Below are 18,657 nucleotides of genomic sequence, written 5' to 3' on the forward strand. Positions count from 1 at the left end.
GACATTGAAACATGTGCACCATCTCCCTTTGTTGAAAGATGATGTTCTAGAGCTTGACAGGCCACTGATTTTGCTACACACTGCCCTCAGTCCCCAAGGAGTCCCTTCATAAATCCCCACACATCAGCAATTAAGCCTCAGTCTTTAGCAAGGTCTATATACAGCTCACTTGTAAGGCAGTCTAGAAAAATATGGTTAATTTACTATTTCTGATAGGTGTAATGAAAAAAACCAAACCAAATATAACTGAAAATCATTAGCAATCTCATTCAAGTTATTACTGGCCTTCCCACAGGCTTTATAGAGAATCAGTGAAAGCTGTAGGCTTGTTACAATATGGGTGCTGTACTAACTTTACCAACTGAAAACAAAACATTCTTTAACTCTTCTAGTAATTCTAGGTAAAGAATGTCTCAGTAGGAGATTGTATTAGTGATGATTATGGGTTTTCCGATAACATACAATCTGCCTTTTGAAACTCTTTCAATAGAATATGCTAATTAATAATACATGGTTCTTTTCATTGAATCAAACAGGATGTAGATCGCATATCACCACTTTTCTATCCTTTACTCCTGCTCTCCTATTGAGTTCACACTGAAATTCCCAAGCCTGAGCTGCTATCCTGGTAAAGTCCTCCATGACTACTACCTTCCTTAAGGACAACAAGGCTGTCAGTCAGGAAGCTGAGGCTCACAACTGATGATGACACCAGTCTCTTGACAACCAGCTCACAACTGCATAACATCTCCCACTGCAATAGGAAACACGTGACAGAACCTCCCTCTTCACGCAGCCACAAAGAAAACCTGTTTCTTTCCTATGAGGTCCTCACAGTTACAATTTATACAAACAGAAATGCTACTGAGCCACTGACAGAAGAGTAATGAGGGGCAAAGTTATCAATAAACACCATAGAAGTCCTTCAGGTGTCAGCAAAGCAAGTAGGGCAAAACAGGAAATGAATACAATGATTTAATAGCTCTTTTCTTATCAGTTGATTATAAAGATGGCTACAAGATGAATGTTCGTATTTCAACACACATGCACAGTTTATTCTGTCATTCTTTGTATTTCAGAGTTTTTCATTGAACTGACAGAGACGCCATGTAAATTACTGCACACCATGTTCGGGAGACTATCCAAAGACATACTTTACAACAATTTCTTTCCTTTGGTACAGTACCACATTATTCTTGTTGCAGAAGTCATTACTGTCATAGGAAAAGCTTCCTGTTTATAGAGTCCTTCCATACATAGAAGAGCTATTGCTTTAGCACATGAATGTAGCATGCAGAAGGAGTCACAGTCATTCATGTGCAGCAATGCAGAACTGAAGGAAGTTAACGCTGACTGCAGGTAAAACATTTCACTTGGAAACCATCCAGGTGACAGCTCTCCTGCACTGACAGCAATGGTCCTACTGTTGACACTATTTCTGCTTAACATAGTCCAAGTATAAGAAGGTCCATTCAGCTCAGCGGAGTTATATATGCACATCTATATGTACATGCACATATGCTTTTAAGAGTAAGAATGCACAATGGAAAGCTCACTAAAAATTATTACAAGGCACCTACACTGATCAGTATGGAAAAAGCCTTGGGGAACTTCACAGGGATGTAACTCAGTTCTGCAAGCAACTCTGATATCCTCAGCACTTCAGAAAAATTATATATATATATACATATATTTATATATACTCTTCCCCAAGAATTTTTAGTAACTGACAGATGGCATTATGAAACAGGGATAATTCTCTAGTAAATGACAGGGCTTGGTTTAAAACTTTGACAGAAATGCAGTAATTCTCTTACAAAATTCTGTCAGATTCAGGATCAGGCTCGTGTGGAAAGTCACCTCTATTCCAGTCCCTCCCCAAGTGAGAAAAAAACCCAAAGCACTGAGCCATAGCTCACGATTCATGAATACAGGATTTAAAGTAGACCATTACATGACTCCAGGAGAGCACAGAAAGTATCAGAGCTATTTGCTTAGAATAAGTGACGTTATTAGCCCAGCCAGGCATTTTCCAGTATCACAAATCCAGTGTATAAAAACATGGGTTTCCATCTGACAAACAGCATGGTTTCACCAGTTGCCACCATATAAATCCAAATGGCAAAACCAAAACAGAACTACACCCTTTTTTAGTATGGAAAAAGGAAAACAAGCATCTGTTCTGATTTCTGCCTCACTAGTTTTGGGGGTTTTAGCGTCTTAAGCTTGGCAATGTGAAAAAACTAAACTACAAACCAAAACAGTATTTTAAGCACTCTTCTAAGATTAATCTTGATGGCTCAGACACATGAAAGAACACTGATGTACAGGACCATGAGTAAATCAAATACAACACCCCTTTATAACACTGTCAAAAAGCCAGGCTGAAAGGGACCTTAGCAATAAACTCAAGAACTTTTAAGATCTCTTTAGATCATGAATGCCTGCATCAAACTTACCCCCAATAAGGCAAAGTACTGCATTGCATTCCCTAGGAAAATTAATATTAGAAACAATAATTACTACTATTAAGTGGGCACAAGTTTGGAGCGTTGAAACTATTCTGTCATTAACATCCCCTACGTAATTATACTACAAGTCTTCCTAGGAAAAAGAACTAAATACCACCTATCAGGCAAATATGTTGATGTTGTCAGACACACACAGACAGCTCTAAGCACCTGTACATAGATAGATCACATTCCCAACAGATGATTTCGTGTGAAAGCAGATGCCAAAACAGAAGAAAAACAACCACCACAGTCACTCAGTTCTCGGCTGGGAACAAGTCCCAGCCTGCTTCTCCAGGCTTATTTCAACCAAAATTTAGCTCTGACTCTCCCTACTGCTTCATACATGCTCAGGTCTCCAGTAAGCTCCACACAGTGTTACAACTAACCCAAATTCCCTGACAAAATTAGGTTCTTGTGCCTGGTTTTCTGCTTTCAGTGTTTCTGCAAGATATGCTTCTTTGAAGGACTAATCCAAGTCCATCAGAGCCAAAATAAAGGTTCCTCTTAAGGGCAAGCCCAATTCAGAGGTCTTTAGCACTTCAGCAGGACCACGGCAGCCCCCGCTAAAATGCGCACCCCAGGAGCTCTCCATCCTGACTCTGCAAAATGCCACGTAAAATTCCAACAGGACCCAGTCCAGCACCTTCTGCTCATTTTAGTCCCAACATGTTACAGTAACTCTGTACATTCCGAAGTCTTCATCGGGTTTACACACCGTAGCAGGACCGGTGTGGAAAAAAGAACTAGTTGCTCTGTTCTCTTACAACTTTTCCAAACTGGAGAGCACCACCACAGTGTGTAGTTGCTAATCATCCTTCCCTCATTCACTGCTCAAACACTTCTCCTCTGAAAAAAGAAACACATCCCCCAAAACTGAAACTGCTTGCTCCAGACATTGTCTAAAGGAAGTACCCTAATTATGACTATTTTTGGATTTGCATTTTAATTTCAGCTTCAAGACAGCTGGGCTCCTCTTGGGGGAAAACCAACAGCAGCACAGTCAATCCTTCAGGCACGTTTCCCCCATTTTGCTTTCCAAGTTACTGCTGTGCAGTTTTCCACTGGTTGAAGACACCATCAACACACAACAAAAGGATATTCCAGCCTCTCTGGGTAATGAACTGTTAATGCAAGGACTACCTAACCTGGGGCAGTAGCTTTCAAGAACTGAGATTTCTTTTTCTCTCCTGAGGGTAAAATAAGGAATACCATATAGCCTTACAGACGCAGACAGATTAGAAAATGAAAAGACCTACCGAGCAATTTGATCCACCCTTTCAAGACAGAGCTGCTCCATATTGATGTGGCTGCCCCATATCATGTGGTAGGGTGCCACTGGCTTGTCTTTAATAAGATACAAGTACTTACACATTGCATAATGCAAGTTAGCTCATCTTCAACAAGGATCTCAGCTGCAGAACCAACCCCACAGGTAGCAGTAGCCTTAGAAACTGAAGTGATATTTAAAACAAGTTTTTTGAGGTGGATTCCTCAGAACTCACCACATGAAATTCAAAATAGGCTTTGAAATCAACACTACCTAGCAATTACATAGATGTTTCAATAAGTGTTTTGAAGTTGTGCTTATCAATATTTTAACATTAAAGTGACAAAAGATATACTGCCCACATATAGGGTAAAAGCTAGCAATGCTCGTACTATTCCACCAACGTCACCAGAACGGAAGCAGTGAACAACCCATTCAAGCTTCCTGCGGATGCTCCAAAGCATCTGTAAGGAAGGCAATCAGAGTTTACATAGCCCCTGGACTAGCAAAGTTTCTTCTGTGTTATTCCTCTCACATACCTAAAGAGCTTTCAAAGCAGAGCAGAGAGCAGGTTAACAGTGCAAGATGGTATCAATCGGTCCCAGATACAGCAAGAGCCACTGATTCACAGAAACAACTCCCTGAAAACAAGGCATCTCCCATCTTCCAGTGCAGCAGCGAGCCAGCCAAAACTTCCCCACGCATCTCAGTACTACCATGCCTCTTTTACCTGCCAGAGTAGAGAGGCGAGTACAAGGAACGTAGGAGTGAGAGCAGCTTCCTCATTGCTCCCTTCTGTGCACCCACACAGGGCTAGCCTGGATTCCTGACCACATTACCAACCGCTGTTACTGACTGGCCACCAACACTGAAAGGGTTTGTGTGCCAACACAGTTCTTCCCAAATCTCTGTTTTCCTACTGGCATTCTCATAATTCACCTGAAACCTTCAAGTTTGCCCTTTCTGGATTGCAGGCTCACTGAAAGGGAAATTGAAAGCAATATTAAATGCAAGTAAAACATTAGTGGAAGATACCAAGTCAGGCTCATATAAATCAGTGCAAACAACACAGTCCTGTCCTACTAAGGGTCTGAGCAAGCCTTATCTGTTGCACACATAAATATTCAGAGAGAAGTACACACCACCAGCTGCCCTGAGGAAGCAGAATAATTCCAGTCCCATGCTACTGCTGCTGCTCACAGCTTTGCTGTCTCCAGCCCACCTGCCACCACCCTGGGTTGCTTTGTGCCTCTGACTCAAGTGCATGGGCTCTTTTGTTGGTCACTTAGAAAATAGGACTCAATTGAGCCCTAACATTTCAAGTAGCTCTAATTCAGCTTTCGGCTCACTTCTTTGTTTTCTAAAAATAACTTACGTTTAATTGTGACTGGTCACAATTTTCTAACTCCTTGTGACCCCAAACTTCTAAAGCTATTACCCAGAGACAGCCACAATAATCCTTAATGAAGATGTGGGTATGATGCAGCATGCTAGGGGCCATCTGGTTGCCAGGTGTTCCTTGGCTTAGCTTTTCCTCACAACATACATCCCTCCTCCTCCTCCTCCTCTAATTCCAGGGAAGGCAATTTTTACCTCAGGACAGTCCCTCATTAAAGGCACAGACAGGGGCTTTATTGCAAACAAGTTAGCTGCAGCACAGCAACGTTCAGAGCCAGCAGCAGAAAGCCTAGAAGGGCTGTTTATTACCATACATATCTCCCTGTGACCACCAGCAAAAGACTCTGCCAAGTGTATTTCTGACTGTTCATGGGAAGGGAGCCAAGTACAACATTTTTCCTGTAACCCTATGCCTTGTGCCCTTCAAATCACCACCAAAATTAAAATAATTAAAAAATATATATAAAAATTAAACTTTCTTTTCAAAATGGAGCAATAATTTCATTCAAATCCCTGTCTTTCAGACAGGTAAATGCCTTCCAGCTCCCAGATTCACACACATTCCTGCCCCTCCCTGTCCCCAGTGGTCTCAAGCATTGCAGAGACTTGGACTGGTAGAAAGTCATTTTTGCCCAGCACTGGCATTGCCCCGGCTCCACTTCCTGAGCTGCCTTCCCACGGGGTCAGGGAAGGACTACGCACCGTGGGAGCAAAGAGGTGCAGGACACCCACAGCACCAGCTGAGATAAGCCTTGGCTGCAGAGCGACCACGTCCCAGGCTAACAAACTGGAAGGCTTCTCCCGGTTTCTGCTACTGCACTAAGATTTAGTTTGCTTAAAGCATCTCACGTTTCAGGCTAAACCCAACAAACCTTTACTTGGGCACTTGCAGCAGTCAGTTCTTGGGAACAGTTTCAGACTGGTGATATACAAGTAGCAGGGTCGGTGGACATGATGGAGCAAATTGTCTCGGTATTTCTCAAACAAGGTGGGGAAAACTGTGTTTTGCTACAGAAAAAGTAAAGGCCTTGTGACTCCTCCCAGTGTACGGAAAGGGCCTGTGCTGGGGAGCTCCAGAACGTCAGGCTTGATGCTCCCACTGGAATTAGTAGGACAAGAAATGGTAATTGCTGCTGCTCAGCAGATACACAGGGCAAAAATGCCTCTTCTGCCCTGGCAGCCAGGAACCTGCCTTTGCAGGCTTGGGCATAAACAAAGGACCCAGAAGAGCCACGTTAATGGTGTATACAGAGAGGATGAGTTGGGGACTGAAATGTGCCCAGAAAATCCCTACAGGAACAACTTCCAAGCCAAGAAGAGCTTCTCCAGTTCTGCTGTGGATCAGGACCTAAGCAAATGGAACAAGCTAAACCCAAAACCAACAGTGCACCTGTGATGGACATGCCAGAGGCTCTCACCACTAGCCCAGAGCCTCACCACACACTGCTCACCCCATGATCTAAGGCTCCCATAAACTCCTCGGAAGAGGAGCAACTCCACAATTCCAAACATCCAGCAGAAGGACAGCACAGGCTCTTTTTCCATGGTTTCATCTATGCAGTAGGTTTCTTATTTAGGCGGAGCTCTGCCCAGAGCTATGTTTCAATATGAAATGAATAATTAAACTCAAAAGCAACAAATGAAAAGACAGAAACACTTGAATGCAGCCAGACCTACAGTGGAAGGGGAAACTGCCCAGTACCACTACCAGCTTTGAAGGACTTTCATGCTGTGAAATAAATCCATTACGGAAAGGGAAACATTAATAAGTGACTAGAGACACAGCACCTTTCTTCTTGAGGCACATTTGCTTGCTCATTTGACTATTTGCATCTTGTAAGAGGAAAGTTTCTGCTAGATGTTACTCCTGCAAGGCTCAAAACATTATTCAAAGTGCTACTCATCTGCTCAGTGACACAGGCATGGGGCAGGGCTTGTTTACCAATCCACCAGGATTATACTTCAATCTAGATCATGCCTTGCCTGCAGGTAAAGGCACTGGAACAAATAATAAATACACCAGTCTTTCCAACTGCAAAGGCATTATATCATGTTTGGATGAGGAAAAGAAGTGAACACAGGGAGATAGCTCAACAGTCTCCAGAAATCGTGGACAGGCAAATCCTATTCATACTGTTGTGTCACCTCAGAAACCCACCAATTACAGCTGACACAAGTCTCCACAGCTGGTTCTTCAAATAAAAGCATGACTAATGCTTCTGACCTCTCTTTTTACCTTTTTGATTGACACAGAGATCACACACACACACCCCCCCCCAGTGGAGGAAAACTGATTTTTCACTCACCTTCCCTTTCCCTTAGGCAAGCGAGGGAAAACCACCAAAACATTGCCGGAGAAAACACAAACCCACACTACAGCTAAAACACTCATTCCCTCGCCGATCCTAGGGCACAGCTCAGTTACTCCATTGCATGCTGGAATAAGCAATGTCACTGCGGCTGATCCTGCAACAAATTCACATGCAGAAGAAAATTTCACCTTCTTCAGAAATAAATTACTACTTCTATCAGTATAGAAAAGGAATGAGAAACAAAATACCTCCCATCTTCCAAGTGACTAAAACCTCAGAACTGAAATCCACCTGAGAATGTCAGGCAGTAAGGGCAAAGCAGATCACCTGGTGCTGACTATTGCTATTTCAGGGCAATGACCCGTAATGCCAACTCTGCACTACTGTGTCTTCATAGAAATAGTTCTTTCTGATCCTAGTATTAAATATAGCTTCGTGTTCTGAAGCATGGAAAAAATTAGGGTTGCCCAATATTTTTTTTCAACTACTTCTTCCCTCCTCCTGCTTGTAACAGGCTTGGGGGGTCGGGGGCTGGTGGAAATCAGTCTTAAAACACTTAAAGTGTAAACGAGTTAGTTACTCAAAGTACAGCTTGCACCACCACCATGCTGCTCTGTCGCCATCACTGGAACAGAAAATTCATGACCCCACCCAAGAAAGGAGTATCTGCCTGAAAACAACCAGCAGCATTTGTATGTGCTGGCTCAGGAAGGTACCCATCTTCCACCATTGTCAGTAGCTTTAAAATAGCAAGGGCTACTGTCTCCATAAGTGGCAGTGTACATACCCATTTGTGCTGCAAGACAGCAAGAAGAATCAAGTTCATAAAGAGATTTCAAAGCAAGACATAAGACATTGCTTCAGCAGCTACTACTTGACTTACTACCAGTGTGTCAAAGCCTGCATGCTGATGAACCGAAGAACAGAAAACCCTCTTAGTTCAGCTGCTGGTGCACATCAAGCAGCACCAGCAGCATCTGCACAAGTCAGCACTCACTGAAAAGTCAGTGTTGCCGGACTCAAGGGCTGCTGGGGCAGTTGATAGGAAAGCTTTGACTGACTCTGTGCCTGTTGGTAATTACAGGTGATGAGGCAGGGCTGTGCTGGCATCCTGATAGCAGCATTACCACCGAAACACCACCTAGCCATTCAGGCAGGTAGAACCAATATCATAAATATGGTAAAATGAGAAAATGTGTTGCTAACCTCCAAGCGCCTGTAATTATCTAATAAACTTTGCCAATATATGATTAATTCCACTCACTGCTAATAGTGATGCTGAAAGCGTACAGTGGGCCAAAACAAGTCAAAAAGTGAATGCAATTTAACTACATTTTTCAAATGCATTCCACAAAAAGATCATAACTATTCATACTGAAAGGCACATTTAAGAGTATTTCTGATCTTGCATTCAAAACACTGACAGTGTTTTAAGCAACACTAGTAGCATGCCATTTAAAATGATCTAACCGAAAGGACTGTAAGTATTACCTATAAATCACTGCTGCTAATTTTGGCAAACTATGTGGAATATAAAATTATAGATATTAATTTGTCATATTACCAAATACATTTTAGTCAAAGTCTCACACATAAATTTATTATATGCTGTAACAGATAGCACTGGATAATACAAAATGCTTAAATTCAATATTTTGCTAAGTCTTATTCAGAAGTATAACCAGCTCTTTATAGCCAGAAAAGAAACAACATGGAATGAAAGCTGTTATTTACCACGCTCTATCCCTTGCTCTTTGGCATGAATCAAGTTATTAACTGTTCATTCCACGCACAGTGGTTTGTTTGGTTTTCTTTTGCTTTTTCTTTTAATGACGCTCTCACATATTGTTTGCCAACTTTCCCTTTACTACTCCAGGAAATAGACATATTTTATCTCCCTAATCCAAAATAAATACACAGTTTCCTTGCTCCTGACTTATGCATTTCTTCATCACTTTCCTGGGGAAGATTTTCTTTATAGGACATCAAATCAATCATATTAGGAAAGACAGGGATGGGGACAAAAAGCTACCTTGCCCCTTTCCTTCCAGCCACACTTAAGTGACAATCCTAAATGCCAAGTCTGCTCTGGACTCATAGCGACATCAACACTAACTCCCAGGTGTATTATGAGCATGCTGACAGCTTGTGAAGAGCAGCCTTTGGGCCAAACTCTGCACTGACTGAATCAGTGCAAATCAGAACCAACATGTATCTGGAGGAGCTGACTCTGTTAATTCAGAAAAGTCTCTCCTATTCTTGTGGCTATGTCCCTGCACCATGTATTTTCTAACACAGGTAGGGGGGAGTGCTAAAGATAATTCTGCAGGCCAGGAAGCAGCTTAGGGCCAGCACACCCAGCTTAATCTCCAACCCTCACCCTAAGCTGCAGGTTGACAAGCAGGATGGGATGTGAGCAGCCAAATAGCCAGACCAACCCTTGAGCAAGCTCTACTCTCCTTTTCCTTTGAAAAATCATTCAGCTTCACCCCTGCATCTCTCCTTTTTGAGCCTTTGGATTTCTTCCTCGAGCCTTCCTGAACATTTTCTAATTACTGAGGGAAATAAAAGCTACTATTGATTTCAGCATGACTCAAAGAAAGCAGGCAAACACCTAACTGCATGAACACGGTCTTGCTGCAAGCAAGAACAGCTGTGTGCCTGCCTGCCTGCCTACCTACCACACCCTGCGACACAACCATCACCAGCAGCTTGAGACACCCCAAAATCACATCAGGCACCAGCAGATGGGGATTTGCCAGCAAGGGGCACCCTGCATGTGACCATACAGCTCCTGCTGATCAAGCCACAGTCACAGTAGCTCAAACAAAGGTAGCAGCTCTGCTTTCCGAGTGATACCACATGGCCAGGACAGGAGTGGGTGCCCAAGCATACCTTACTAGGTCATGGGGAAGCAGCTGCAAAAACAGAACAGGGGCTTTAAAAGGCTGTGGGGTCTCTTTGTCCCACAGTCGGTTGGGGGACAGTGGAATCACATTAACATGAGCAAATGCTGGATGCTGGGATGGGAGTCATCACACTGCAGCATACAGCCTTAATTCTCCATGAGGGGAAACAATCTGCTCAGACCTGGCAGTCAGAGAAAGGCTACTGCAGAAAACAGAGTAACTTGGCACAAAAGAGCTGGTGAGGTAAAACACGCTAACCAGATTTCCAGCTAAGCAGAATTCAGATCTAGACCTGAACCCTCCTTAAAGTCAAAGCATTTAGGACATCACTTTCAGCCCTTTTCACAGCAACAGGCTTTCCTCAGTCTCTGAGCTTTCCCAGAGGCTAAGGGGGGTCCCTGAACTTAAGATCTGGCACCTTGCAATTGCCTGCACTGGCTTAACAAGGTATACAGATACCTTCTTACAGCAAGGGAGGAGAACAGAAGAGAGCAAGAGATTGCGCTCTTCCCTGTGTAGGGAAGCAGGCCAATCACTGCAGATCTGCACTCAAAGCCAGCAAACCTGGTTTTCTGGCCCAGGAGTGAAGCACCCAGGTCACTTTTGAGGTCCATAGCCGCCTTCTGTTCACCCCTGGATCACAGCTGCAGTTTTCAAAAGCATAACCCTAACCATGTCCTGAACCTCTATAATATTCCTACAATATGTTCTCATTTGAGAAACTTTCTTTGTTCATCCAAGATCAGAACCTTAGTAAAAATGGCAAGTTTTGCATGGCAAAGCAGCTCTGCTAACAGACAATGTATGTGCCTCAAAACAGAACTGACAGCTCATGGTTTTAAACCAGAAACCAGCCCCTATCGCTCCCTCCAGAAAATAAAGTGAAACCACGGGGTTAATTGAATCAATAGGTCTTATAATTAAATGCTGCCAAGTTAGCTGACAGGATTGGCCTCCTGGTTTTGGTTTGGGGTCTTTTGTGCACGTTGTTTATCCAGAGGCTGGATACACTTTAAATACAGCTAATCTTGCAAACAGCTATTGAAAGTTAGTTTAAACCTCCCTCAGGGGACAAAATGACAAGTTTCACAAACAGAAAAGTAAGCTTTCATAGCCTCAGCTCACTGGAAGCTACCGTAACCTAACTGCATTACAGCTGCAGAAGTACCAACAGAACAATCTTCCTAATTCTTGCCGGGGGCTTGACCAACACAAGACAAGAAGTATTTCTCAGATGCCTGTACCCATGAGTGCTGATTGCAAATGAAGGAGCAAAATCTGCCAGAGGGGCTGAATTTTCCCTACAAATCCATAATTTAGGAATACACAGGTATAAAGAGATTATTCCCCTTAAGGGGAAAAGCATGCCAGATTTTCAATAGTGAGAAAGCAAAGCTGAAAGGGGCATCATCTTTTTCCAGATGGTGCAAGTCAGGTGTAGATTCGATTAATTCAACGCAGTTACATTGATTTTCTCCACTTCACACTCCTGCTTGTAATAGGGCTACTGTCTCCCTTACGCTACATGAACAGACACATGTGTACACTTTATACGGAAGATGGACACTATGCACTAAAAAAAACAAATATTTATTATACCACAGAAAGTTTAAAAAACAACGTGCTTTAAAGCAGAAACAGTGCATTGTAACACTGTTCAAACCTCTCAAGCAACACTAACCTGTCTCACAGATTACAGCAAACAAAGGAGTTTAATAAATCTTTATATTTCAGACACTGCCCAAGCCTCCCCTTTTCATCACAATTCCTTTCCAATTAGCAGCCTAACAAAGATGCAAGATACTGAGTACAAACACTGAAACCCCTTCTTTATCATTCTGAATGAGTGTGACAGGCTCCCAGCCACCTCCCCCGTCAAGACAAAAGAACAAAGATCAATTTCATCTGCAAGACTGCTCTAGGGAAAACCAGCAATGAGTGTAAAACCATAAGGAGCAACAGCATTAGCTCATCTTTTCTCCTTACTACAGCAGCAAACAATTAGTGTTAAAATAAAATGGGTCAATCAAGACCTCAAATCTTCTTAACAGCTAGCATAGTCAATCCATGTGGCCACAGCAATCCAAATTAACCCCATGGATACATGAGCCTTTTCCTCCAATACCTAGAAAGCAATTACAAATACTACACTGAATCACCTTCTAAAACACCCTCATCTAGTTTAGTAGCGTAACCTGTGATTAAACCTACCCACGAAATAGAAGCTTTTTCCTCTGCTGAGGCAGGTGGCTTAAGAAACCACCTCTGTTTGCAGCACCAATCCTCTAATGTCAGCTCCACCCTATGGAAATCAGTGTCATGCTGTTTCTCTCTTATTAGCTGAGATGCTGCTAATGACCACACCTGTACACGATGCAGCAGAATGGAAGAAAAAGCACCACCCTTAAACATGTTAAGATCAACCCCTCTCCCTTAGTGTGTGCATGTGTGTTTGGGGAGGGATAAGCTACATAGTGATTTCATGGAACGTTGCTCATTTTCATGCTTTCTCTGGAGGCACTTGGCACCACCAAATATCACTGAGGGTTTTCCACCACTGAGCCTACACACCCTGAATTTACACTCTTTCCCTTTGCAATAAAAATATTCCCTTTTCTCTTAAAAACATGCTTAACTTTTAAGCATGCATAAGGCTCACTTTCATGGGCAATTAAGCTTGCATTTTAAACAACTGAATAAACCCAGATGGACCAAAACAAGCATCCTGGAGTATTAGGGAACAATTCTACTTATAAGCTCATAGATAATATTATTTCTTCATCAAGTATACACATGGACTTTAAGATAGCACACAAACAAAATAACCAGATCGTCGGATAATTCAGTTTAGAAGGGACCCTGGGAAGTCACCTACTCCTAAGACCCCAGGATATTACACCTTTCCGAATTTCACAGAATCATCATAGAATGGTTTGTGTTGGAAGGGACCTTAAGGCTCACCCAGTTCCAATCCCCTGCCACAGGCAGGGACACCTTCCACTAGAGCAGGCTGCTCCAAGCCCCTGTGTCCAACCTGGCCTTGAACACTGCCAGGGATGGGGCAGCCACAGCTTCTCTGGGCACCCTGTGCCAGTGCCTCAGCACCCTCACAGGGAAGAGCTTCTGCCTAAGAGCTCATCTCGGTCTCCCCTGTTCTGGCAGGTTAAAGCCATTCCCCTTGTCCTGTCCCTACAGGCCCTTGTCCAAAGCCCCTCTCCAGGTTTCCTGCAGCCCCTTTAGGCACTGGAGCTGCTCTGAGGTCTCCCCTTAAGGAGCCTTCTCTTCTCCAGGCTGAACCAGGCCAGCTTTCTCAGCCTGTTTCTGGCTGTCACTCATTCATGTGCATGTTAGCTGTTGACACTCCCCGATCCCTTTCTGCATCTGGCTTCACTTCAGTTACCAATGTCCTGCAGGCAGCAGTGCCTCTTTGGGGAGCCCCAATAAAGCCAAGAGGTGGCTTTGTTTTCCTTTTGCTGTGTGCCAGAGATAATACCAGATCAGTTCTCAGCACAACCACTGCTTGTGCAGTGATCTACGGAACAGTTGTAAGGAACCCAGGCCCAGTGATCTACAGAAGAGTTGTAAGGAACCCGGGCCTTTGGACTGACCCACAGTTTATAGAGTAACACTACCATCAGAGTGGGGATTTTTCCCCCTTTCTTAAGCTAATTGTTATTTGTCCACCATGGCAGATCAGATCTCAGATCCCACAAACACTGTAGCTGTATTACAAGTTCTGTCAGTACCTTGAGACTTCATAGAGCTTGTAGTAACAAAGAAGTAAACATTCTGAAAGCCATCATCATCAGGTCCTTGCAACCTAATTGGTTTTTCCTACCTCCCCTTTTTCCTACCCCTTTAAGAAAACAAATCTGTCTCGAACACATGTATGAAATAATGCCACATTTGGGGGTGATAGCTGAAATAGTCCATCAGAACCTGCAATGGGCCTCACCCACACATTTCTGTGTTTAGATATTTCTAGCAATTTCCACAGCTCAGACAACTGCTAAGTGAGCATGGGGTCAGAACTACAGGGACCAGAGCCTGCTCTGGCATCAGCGCACATAGCAAATGTTTCCTCTCATGAATGCAGGTATATGGTTTAGCAAACGGTAACTAATACAGAAAGCAGCATGACAGAGGCTGAAAGGAAAGGTACTCTGGAAAAACATCTATAAACAAGGGAAATCTTAAGCCACAGACTGCAGAGATTCATTTAGGGACTGCTGTGATCAGATCCTTCCTGCCGAGGCACAGCACCTCAGGGATCATTAAATTACGACTTCTTCTTTATTGTCAGAACATACTTAAAGAGCACAGCTAAGTGGGCACTGACATAACATACCATAACAATTACATCAGACCTCTAAATCAAGGCAGCAAATGCCGCTTTCTGTAATGAACCGTGTTAGCGTTAGGAGCACAATGAACTGCCCTCCATCCTCAAAGAGGGCTACAACTCCCCGCAGAACAGCGACTTTTTATTCTCAGGATGACAGCTCTTTGGCTCCTTTCAAACGCCCCCAGGCAATGCACAATATGGGTGCAACAAACTGTTAAGTTACATTAACCAAATCCTGTCCCTTGGGTAAACGATGTGGAGGAGAGACACAGTTTATGCCACTGCACCTCACTGCTGAAATCACCCCTCTTCCCAGAGCCCTGCTGCACAAGGGCTTACTTGCACCTTTCACACTGAATGGTCTAAGCCTCTGGGGTTGTTTTCAGTGTGTTAGCAAATGCCTGAGCCCCAGGAGCCTGGTAAAACATTACCTGAGGACCTGCCTATTGCTGAATGCAGCAGAGGTGTTTTGCAAATGGGTGCAATGAAATACACAGTGAGGAATTCAGCCATTCCTAGACCTGGGCACTACAAGGGGCACGATGGCCTCCATTTTACATCTCACACTTCCAGAACATTAGCAGCAGAAACATAACAGCCATCCACAAACTTAACTGCACTGTCTCTGTGCTAACTGAAGGAAGTTTCCAGCACATACTGGGAAGGTGCCCACCCTGTCAATGCTGGTGAATCACTTCTTAGTGATCTATGAAGTAATGGCAGGGGTAACTTCAGCAGGTAATGCTTTCTCAGCACATTCTCTTCCCAGCAGGCACTGAGACGCTGTGATCACGTCATCCAGTCAGGAGCTATAGAAAATACATTCTGCTGCTGAGCTTCTTCTTAGGTGCATATGAGATCTTGAGTCTAGACATCCCTGCAAGTCTAAACCAGCACAGGTGAAAAGAAACAGGTTCTTTCACAGACAGAAAACAAAGGTTTGGGGAGGAAATGAGGAGAAACAGAACGGAATGGACATGTGCTTCAATCTTGCAAAGAAGAACCCTTGCAAAAACAAAAGAGGCAGGTTTTCTGAACCACAAGCAGCACAAATGCTGGACAGCAAATGATTTTCTGAGAAAGGATGGAGTAAGATTTATTGACACAAAGACATGACTCATGAAACGGAACGGTAGAGACCTAGAATAAGTAAAACTGACAAAATACATCCCATTCTACTGCATGGTTTTATGTTAATGACGACTTATACATGAAACCCTGTTATTTTATGTCAGGAAGAAACCTACATCGAAACCCACCAACAAAGTAGAGAATACCTTTATTCTGAGGAAAATTGAGAGCTCCTGCTTAGCATGGGGAAACAAACAACGTTGGTAACTCACATACCGAAAGCAACTCTTCCGGCATGCGGCACACCCCCTTCTTTCCCAAAGGTGTTTCATAAAGCACATCTCATTCAAACGGCAGGTCATAATTGGCATCCCAAACATACATGCAACGAATTGGGGCGAGCCAGCCTTTATTTGGAGCATCACATAGGGCGCAGAGTTAGGGCACCGCAGAGCTGAATATGCTCGCGGCTCGTACCTGCAGCAGCTCAAGCGAGGCACATTCTGCATAATTCTCGCTTACATAAAAAGGCTTTGTTCTCCACTGCCTCACTGCGGTTACCGCCTCCCCAAAGGCACGGTTCCTCTCCGCAGCTCACCCATTCAATACACGGAATGAGTCTTTCTTCAATATATGTCTTTCCCCCCTCTCCCCGATGCAAATTAAAAGCGCTTACAACAACCGCACCCCCTTGTCTCGCACAACGTTCTTTGTTCAGCCTCACAGATCCCTTTAGAGGAGCTTAGCAGGGGCGGGGGCAGGAGAGGACATTAGGTTACATCCTTTAAAGGGTTTTACCGTCTAGAGATGCTCAAAACCCTTCAAGGCAAAAGTCGGCTGCCCCTTTATGGAGGTAAACCGGGCGTTACCGGGGAGCCGCCCGCTCGCTTTACCTCGGGCCACCGCTCCGACCCGCCGCCAACTTCGGCCCGGGTCCGCCTACGGAAGCGAGCGCGATCCCCGACGGGTCCCAACGGTTCCCGATGGCCGCGAACTCTCCCCCCCCCCCCCCGCCCCAAACACCCAACGGCTTTCGGTCTTTTCCTTCTCTTCTTCCACCAGGCACCCGCCGCACCCCGCCCGCCCGGTACCGGCCCGCCCGCAGCGGGGCGGCAGCGCAGGGTCCCGGGAAGGGTCTTTACCTGAGCGCCGCGGCGGCTGCCGGCACCGGGACGCGCCGAGGGACAGAGGGAGGACGCGCGACCGCTGTAAACGCCTCAGCCCGCCCCGCCGCTCTCGGGGCTGTCGCCGGGACGCGGCCGCCTGCGCGCCGCGAGCTCCCGGGACCCGCCCCGCTCCTCCGCCCCCCGGCCCCGCCCCGGCGCCGCTCCCGCAGGGCCCCCGTGGCGGCGGCGGCAGCGGCGGGTCCGGCCCCTCGGCACCGCCCCGCCCCGCAGCGGCCCCTGCATTGCGGAGGGGGGCCCGCGGCCGGAGCGGTTTGGGTGGCGGTGAGCGCGCGTCGCCGCCGCCGTGCTCCGGTACCCAGCGCCCAGCCGAGCGGGTGTCGTCCTGCCCTGCCCTGCCCTGCCCTGCCCAGTCACAGAATCACAGCCTGGTCTGGGTTGGAAAGGACCTTAAGGTCATCAGGGTCCAACCGCCTGCCACGGGCAGGGACACCTCACACTAAACCATGTCAACCAAGGCTCTGTCCAACCTGGCCTTGAACACCGCCAGGGATGGAGCATTCACACCTTCCTTGGGCAACCCGTTCCAGCACCTCACCACCCTCACAGTAAAGAACTTCCTCCTTACATCTAACCTGAACTTCCCCTGTTTCAGTTTGAACTGCAGTCCTAGCACTGCAGTCCCTGATGAAGAGTCCCTTTCTGGCATTCAATCATCCCAGCCGTCATGAAGAAGCATCCTGAGGGTCCCTCACCTGATTCCATCAGAATTTTCCAACAATGGAAGTCTCAGCTCAATATAATTTCTCCTTTATCCTCTACAGGAAGAAGACACATAATGGTGAGATAGATTAAAAACCACTTTCTCAGCACCTAACTTACAAACTGTGATCTTGCAGGGCCAAGGTCTCCAGCCATTTCCTAAAATCTGGCAATTAAAGATCTATTACTTTGTCATTTACCAGCTTCTCCAAGTGAATCCTCCTCAGCCCCTCAGGAAACCACTGTTTCCATATTCCCTACAGCAGGCAAGGGCAAAGCCATCCGTCAAGCAGTGCCTCTGGTGTGGTGGAGCTACAGCACTGGCTCATCACACACTTTCTAGTCAGAATCACTTCATTTCAGTTCCCTTTGCTGGAGATGAAAGAGTGAAATGGTACTCTCTCACCTTTCCTATTTTCTAAATAAATTAGTCCAAATGGTTTGTTAAAAATGAAGGTGCAAAATCCAGTCTGTCAGAATCTTAACCAGCCATTCTGAGCATGTCACTTATGTATTAGCCTAACAAATGCAGTTAAAACACAGGTTCAGGAAGCTTCAGCTGCAACACAGAGATGGCCATCACTCAATTGCATCAGGTTGTATTCCAGTCCCATGTTAACGTCAGTAAAGGGACTTGGGGATGCCAAATGATCCTGTTACATATGTTTATGTATTTGTAAATCAGAACACTTTCTTTTCCTTCAAAGGTCTGAGTTTGTGAGTCAAGGCTACAAGCATCACTTCCAGTCCCTTTCCTGAGCCCTTCTCAAGCTGTCTGGGAGAACTTCCCACCACTGCTGCTTTCCTCTTTGAGCATTTCATCTGTAAATCAGTGGCATGCAAAGGGAGCAGGAGCTTGCCAAGAGAACAAATCCATCACATTCCCCTCTGGTTACTCGCTCTCAGTGATGTATATCCATCCAGAGGAGATGCTTCCAAAGGAAATGGATTTGCTG

General features: G+C 45.1%; 1 protein-coding gene across 40 annotated transcripts in view; it reads right to left on the reverse strand.

The window, feature by feature from the left end:
* The window catches only part of MAP2 (microtubule associated protein 2), a 226,684-nt gene extending 209,588 nt beyond the window's left edge, over window positions 1-17,096 (reverse strand). For 13 of the 40 annotated variants that reach the window (XM_062602460.1, XM_062602445.1, XM_062602660.1 and 10 more), the window contains exon 1: window positions 16,958-17,095. The gene's annotated coding sequence lies outside the window, so the exon portion shown is untranslated. Of the gene's footprint in view, window positions 1-16,957 lie in introns of all 40 variants that reach the window. The other 27 variants (XM_062602511.1, XM_062602338.1, XM_062602357.1 and 24 more) reach the window with 7 other exon arrangements.
* Between the last annotated feature and the right edge of the window lie 1,561 nt (window positions 17,097-18,657).

The sequence above is a fragment of the Pezoporus occidentalis genome, unplaced genomic scaffold, assembly GCF_034315485.1.
Source record: "Pezoporus occidentalis ecotype Australia unplaced genomic scaffold, CSIRO_AGI_Poc_V1 ctg118, whole genome shotgun sequence".
Lineage (NCBI taxonomy): Eukaryota > Metazoa > Chordata > Aves > Psittaciformes > Psittacidae > Pezoporus > Pezoporus occidentalis.